General features: G+C 38.9%; 1 protein-coding gene across 3 annotated transcripts in view; it reads right to left on the minus strand.

The window, feature by feature from the left end:
* Positions 1–7,500, minus strand: part of LOC144970180 (uncharacterized) — a 62,324-nt gene that overhangs the window by 41,991 nt on the left and 12,833 nt on the right. The gene's annotated exons all lie outside the window — the stretch shown is intronic.

Genomic DNA, 7,500 nt, shown 5'->3' on the forward strand with positions numbered 1-7,500 from the left:
AAGTTTATCAAAGTTTAAAAACTAAACATGTTGTCCGCGAGTTAGTTATTTTATCTCTATTTTATACATCTAAAACTCGAGTATAACCACCAGGTTCACCGCCATCTCTTCTGTATATTGTCTCTGTATTTGTATATTATGTTACTTTAGCCGATCTCAATAATAATTATAATAATATATATATATACACACACACACACACACACACACACACACAACACAACGCACAACACAAACCAAACCTATCTTGCTTCTCATATCATCTACTAAAATCGAAACATATGTTTTAAGCGAACGTTTAAAAATAGACAAAGATTCTTTTTCACGAATGCTCGGCGGTAAGGCGCTCCAAATAGAGGGTCCGAAATGAGAAAAGGATCTCATTCCAGCATTTTTTCCGAATTCGAGGGACAACTAGTTTTGTGGAATCACTGGCCTAACGTAAGGGGCGGGGTTTTGAATATCTTTCAATTAGTTCCGAAAGGTAGGAAGGGGCAGTACCTTCAAGACAACGATACACTAAACCACAAGCTTTGAATTTAATCCTTTTCTCAACAGGCAGCCAATGCAGGTCATGAAGTAGAGGTCCGGCAGAGTCGCACCTACGCTTCATGAATACTAGTCTGGCAGCGTTGTTTTGGACAGTCTGAAGACGTATCAGATTGTATTGCGAAACGCCAAACAGAGCATTACAATAATCCATTTTCTATAGTACGAGGGACACAACCAGGTGTTTGTATATATATATATATATATATATATATATATATATATATATATATATATATATATATGTATGTACATCATTTCCACATAAAACTATACTTATAAAGCCTATTACCTCTGACTTAATATTATTCGACATACATAACATACAATCATCAATCTCTCAAACACACAGAAAGACCAAAACAAACAACTGAATACAGCATTGACACAAAGTGAATGAAAACGGAATTGTCGTCCTATTGACGATGATTCACGTTGTTTCAATGCTAGTAATGTGGTAGAAGCTCAATAATACAAGCCTGAGGCTAAGACCTACATTTTTGACAAGAAAGTCTTCTTTGTCACACTTAGGTTGTATTGAGCGATTGAATAGCCTAAAAAACACACACAAAAAACAACAAAAACAAACAAACAAACAAACAAACAAACAAACAAACGAATAGAAAAAATACAAAACTAGATATCTTTATAATACAATTTTCTACATATGAAAGATTTAAACTAAAAACTACTACTACTACTACTACTACTACTACTACTACTACTACTACTATTACTACTACTACTACTACTACTAATACAATTTTCTACATATGAAAGATTTAAACTAAAAACTACTACTACTACTACTACTACTACTACTACTACTACTACTACTACTACTACTACTACTACTACTACTACTATTGTTACTACTATTGTTACTACTACTACTACTACTACTACACTACTACTACTACTACTACTACTACTACTACTACTACTACTACTACTACTACTACTACTACTACTACTACTACTACTACTATTTCTACTACTACTTCTACTACTACTTCTACTACTACTTCTACTACTACTTATACTACTACTTCTACTACTACTAACGAAAGAGTGAAAATGGAAAGGCTTCGTATGGGAACAAAACAGACAATGGACGTTTCGGGTACAAACCCTTCGTCAGCACAACAATACACAAATATAACGTGGAAAACAAATAAAATATAATGAAAAATAACTTGTATCGTCTGTACTCAATGGTGGTTGCAGTATGAATGAAATGTTAGCGTGGCGTTGGGTAGAGGATAGGGTGCCCCAGGGGGGGTGATCTAATTGATAAGCAAAGGTCAGCGTCAGGGAACAGAACTTTCCAGACTATAATGGAAGATAAAAGACATATTGGTATAGTAGTAGTAGTAGTAGTAGTAGTAGTAGTAGTAGTAGTAGTAGTAGTAGTAGTAGTAGTAAGTAGTAGTAGTAGTAGTAGAACGCTGTAGTGGAACAGTAGGGGGCGGTGGAGGGGGCGAGGTGAAAGGGTCACGGCGGAGGTGGGGGGGGGGGGTTGTTGGATGAGCGAAGGTACGATGCGATAGTAAAGTGGAATACACCGATAAATAGATAGATGGATAGACAGATAGATAGGTACCTAGATAGACAGAACAGAGGGGAGAGAAGGGAGAGAGAGAGAGAGAGAGAGAGAGAGAGAGAGAGAGAGAGAGAGAGAAAAGGGGGAGAAAAAAAAAATAAGAAAAAAAAGGGGGGGGGGGGGCTTGGTTTGAGGCGGACCGGTAGAGAGGGGGAATTAGAGAGAGAGGGGGGAGGGAGAAAGAGAGAGAGAGGGGGGGGGCAAAGAAAGAAAGAAAGAGAGAGATATATATATATATATATATATAGAGGAGAGAGAGAGGGGGGGGGGGGAGGGGAGGTGAGAGAGGGCGAGTAAACAGCCGAGTGATAGCTGGGTTTATATGTATATTAATGGATAAAAAAGTGGATGATTGGACACAATGAGAGATAGCTAGGAAGGTAGATGACTATGAATCGGTGGATAATCAGTAGATAGATAGATAGATAGATAGATAGATAGATAGATAGATAGATAGATAGATAGATAGATAGATAGATAGATAGGTAGATAGGTAGGTAGGTAGGTAGAGTTGTACTTTTAGTAGTATGAACAGTAGTAGTAGTAGTAGTAGTAGTAGTAGTAGTAGTAGTAGTAGCAGTAGTAGTAGTAGTAGTAGTAGTAGTAGTAGTAGTAGTAGTAGTAGTAGTAGTAGTAGTAGTAGTAGTAGTAGTAGTAGTAGAAGTAGTAGTAGTAGTAGTAGAAGTAGTAGAAGTAGTAGTAGTAGTAGTAGCAGCAGCAGTAGCTGTAGTGGCAGAAGTGAGAGCAGCAGTGGTGATGAATATGGGTGACGTTGACATCTAGTGGTGGTCAATCCTGGTGTTGAGTCCGCGTGGAGTCAGCGTTCCCAACAACTTGATCAGGTGAGTTTCCCTACGTCGACGGGCGGAAGTGTCCGAATGGCAAAAACTGAGCACACACACACGCACACACTGTACATCGCAGTGGTCTGGCAGATTGAAGTGTCTGGCCACTGCTGTGTCTGCACAGTTCGATATGTCACGCAAGTGCTGCACGAATCTGTCACCCAGCCTCTTTCCGGTCTCACCAACGTAAGCAATCCCACACAGGGAGCACGTAATCGCATAGACTAGATTACGGTCAGTGCAAGTAAACGGCCGCCTGATGTCCCAAATCTTGTCTGGAAAGCTGACTCTGTCATACTCCCACAGGTGCCCACAAGTCTTGCATCGGGGTCGCATACACGATCTGGCTTTAGGTCCATCCCTAGGTATGGGTTCCAGGCGGCTTCTGACAAGGAGATCCCTCAGGTTACGATCCCGTCGATATGCTACCAACGGGGGTTCTAAGAAAACTCTGTGGGTGTCTTCGCCCGCCTGGAGGATCCCATAGTTCTGCAATAGGATGTTCCTCACTTGATCGGCATGGGGGTGATGCGTGAGGACTAAAATGGGACGCTGTGTCTCCTGCTTCCTGGCATTACGAGGCCTCATTGCTGCTTCTCTCGACACGAGGCTGGCTTTCCGGTCAGCCTTAAGCAAAACCCTTTCGGGATATTCCCGTGCCCTAAAAAAATCGAGCATGCGATCACGTTGAAGCGCAAATTCATCATCTTCCAGACAGAGTCTCCGCAAGCCGGAGTATCTGACTGAATGGGATGGAGTCTTTGCACCTCACCGGATGGGATGACCGATAGAGCAGGTAGCTGTTCGTGGATAGCTCACACGGTAGAGCCACGCTCTCACCTGCCAGGCGGAGTTGTCGTACCAATAAGGTCGCAGGTTCAAACCCCACCACCGCCGCGAAAAAATTTTTTATTCTCTATTGTCTTCTGGCACTTTTCTACTCACTTCATATCTTGTTGTTACCAACATAAGTGCCTGCTCCACTCACTTTTCTGAATTAAAAATTCACCCCATACACCGGAGCATACTCAATGTCACAATCGTTTCTATGTTACATATATGTTTGTGATGAGAATATTGGCTATTAAGCTTAACTGCTGGTCATAATTACTTCGCGATGGTGGTGAACGAATCGGCGATCTCAAGAAATGGGTGAGAGAGGGATCTAGAAATGACTTTGGGTTTGAAACGAATATTTTGTGTTCGTGGATAGCTCACACGGTAGAGCCACGCTCTCACCTGCCAGGCGGAGTTGTCGTACCAATAAGGTCGCAGGTTCAAACCCCACCACCGCCGCGAAAAAAATTTTTTATTCTCTATTGTCTTCTGGCACTTTTCTACTCACTTCATATCTTGTTGTTACCAACATAAGTGCCTGCTCCACTCACTTTTCTGAATTAAAAATTCACCCCATACACCGGAGCATACTCAATGTCTCAATCGTTTCTATGTTATATGATTGTGATGAGAATATTGGCTATTAAGCTTAACTGCTGGTCATAATTACTTCGCGATGGTGGTGAACAAATCGGCGATCTCAAGAAGTGTGCGAGAGAGGGATCTAGAAATGACTTTGGGTTTGAAACGAATATTTTGTGTTCGTGGATAGCTCACACGGTAGAGCCACGCTCTCACCTGCCAGGCGGAGTTGTCGTACCAATAAGGTCGCAGGTTCAAACCCCACCACCGCCGCGAAAAAATTTTTTATTCTCTATTGTCTTCTGGCACTCATATCTTGTTTCTACTACTACTACTACTACTACTACTACTATACTATACTACTACTAACTACTATACTACCAATATGTCTTTTATCTTCCATTATAGTCTGGAAAGTTCTGTTCCCTGACGCTGACCTTTGCTTATCAATTAGATCATCCCCCCCCCCCCTGGGGCACCCTATCCTCTACCCACGCCACGCTAACATTTCATTCATACTGCAACCACCATTGAGTACAGACGATACAAGTTATTTTTCATTATATTTTATTTGTTTTCCACGTTTATTCGTGTATTGTTGTGGTGACGAAGGGTTTGTACCCGAAACGTCCATTGTCTGTTTTGTTCCCATACGAAGCCTTTCCATTTTCACTCTTTCGTTAGTATTTTACGATCACCGGCTTCAGGCAGCCCTTACCGTTTTCTACTTCTACTACTACTAATATTACTACTACTACTTCTACTACTACTCCTACTCCTACTACTATTACTACTACTACTACTACTACTACTACGACTACTACGACTACTACGACTACTACTACTACTACTACTACTACTACTACTACTACTACTACTACTACTACTATAACCACTACTACTACGACTACTACTACTACTACTACTACTACTACTAGTACTACTGATATTACTACTACTACTACTCTTACTACTACTACTACTACCAGGATAATCGACACGGTTGATGTGATGCGACACTTATCATCATTGGAATTGGGAAAATCACAGGTGCGGTTGAAGTATAATCCAGGGAAGGTTAAGAAGACGCCTTGGCCGCCCTCAATGCCTAAAACAACGTAACTGATTAACTCAGTGAAGTGATAGCAAGGAGTCCATAGTAATGTGGTATGAGAATAGGGTAAGTATACACAGGAAGTTCAAGATTCTACGTTTATAATGGAAATTGTTACCAGTCGTTCATTGGCTATGAGTTGAGTAAATTACTGGCACGATAGCTGTCATAACGCCCAGTTTAATCAGATATATTGGTGTATTTACAATATTATGTTTGTCCCAATAAACTACAGTTCTTTGCACAAACTGAAAAAAAAAGGTAGCATGAACTTTTTTATTAAAAAGTGGTCTTCAGAACTATTAGATCCACGGGGCTGGTGTTTATCATGGTTTTGTTCGCGTAAAACGGACAATAACAATTGCTTTTTACCATTTTGATAGGACGGTAGTTTATCGCAAAATATATTCCCCAATTCACACACCCAGTGAATTTATGAGACAGGCATCGCATTTTTTATTCTGATCGATGAGTACAATAATTGAGGTAAACAAGTCTTCTTTTTATTTTTTGTTCTTCATCGTTGGATGAACTTTTCGATTATGTTTCACCCCACTCGTCCCGAGACACGGTAACAATTAGCGTGTAATTTTTGTTTTTAGGCCCAATAGGCTTAAGATCGAACGAACCTTAACAAAAACGATAAAAGTATTATGCTAGCCCCTTGTGTATGAAGTATGTAATTATGCATTGCATAAACAATGCTATAAAATATGTCTTCATGTTATTACCATGATGAAAACCTCAACACATGAATGAATGGCTTGCTAAATGTTTAAAAATGCAATCACTGCACGATCCAAGTCCCAAAGAAAATCGCAGAGTAGTGAAATTGCTTACGTGTTATGAAATAGAAGAATGGCTTTAGGGAAAAGCCTACATTTCATATTCGATAACAAAATAATATAATCGATATTGTATATTTACTACACCCTACTGTTATGCGATCCAGTAGAAGATTTTGAAATACCTATCTTTGTTTAACAAATTTAAAAAAACGCAGATTAAGGAGAAGCATATACTAGTCTGAGAGGTAGATTTAGATAAGATGGTAGAGAAAAGAGAATTACTCATTAATAGAAATACTAATATTATATTATATTGTGGGGGGGGGGGGGGGGGGGGGGGAGAGCTTACACGACAGAAGGCAAGCATTAGTTGTACCGATATAATAGTCTGATTCATTCCTTGCTCTATTTAACTATCCAGGCTCATAATTCATACATTTCATTTATTTTTATGATTATTTTTTTTTTACAAAGGTAAAGGAAGGGAACTGTTCGCTCATCGGAAATTGCAGGTGCAATTGGATTCTGTCAATAAATCGTCATTCTTTTCACAAGATGCCGGTGGGCTCGATCGGAAGAGCGTGAAATTAACAGAATAACAGGCAAGTGGGTTTTGCTTCGGGACAGAAGGCATGCTGAGTTTTTATATCTTGGACGGTTCCTCCCCTTCTTCACAACGACATTTCGTATTTCAGTAAAAGTAATCTATTTTGATTCTCCTCCCCCTCCTCCTTCTTCTTCTTCTTCTTCTTCTTCTTCTTCTTCTTCTTCTTCTTCTTCTTCTTCTTCTTCTTCTTCTTCTTCTTCTTCTTCTTCTTCTTTTCTTCTTCTTCTTCTTCTTCTTCTTTTTATTATTATTATTATTATTATTATTATTATTATTATTATTATTATTATTATTATTATTATTATTATTATTATTATTATTATTATTATATTTTTAAAGTATTTTATTTTGGGTGTAGAAACGAGAAATACTCGACTCAAGATGACATATTAATATGACAAATATTTAAAGTAATGAGTTTATACTGTTAGTTTTTCCTTAAATGTGCAATGAAATATAAGATGAATATAGTGGTAATAATAATAATAATAACAATACTAATAATAATAATAGTAGTAGTAGTAGTAGTAGTAGTAGTAGTAGTAGTAGTAGTAGTAGTAGTAGTAGTAGTAGCA

Source organism: Berghia stephanieae, chromosome 4 (assembly GCF_034508935.2).
Source record: "Berghia stephanieae isolate SIO BIC M18660-M18661 chromosome 4, UCSD_Bste_1.3, whole genome shotgun sequence".
Lineage (NCBI taxonomy): Eukaryota > Metazoa > Mollusca > Gastropoda > Nudibranchia > Aeolidiidae > Berghia > Berghia stephanieae.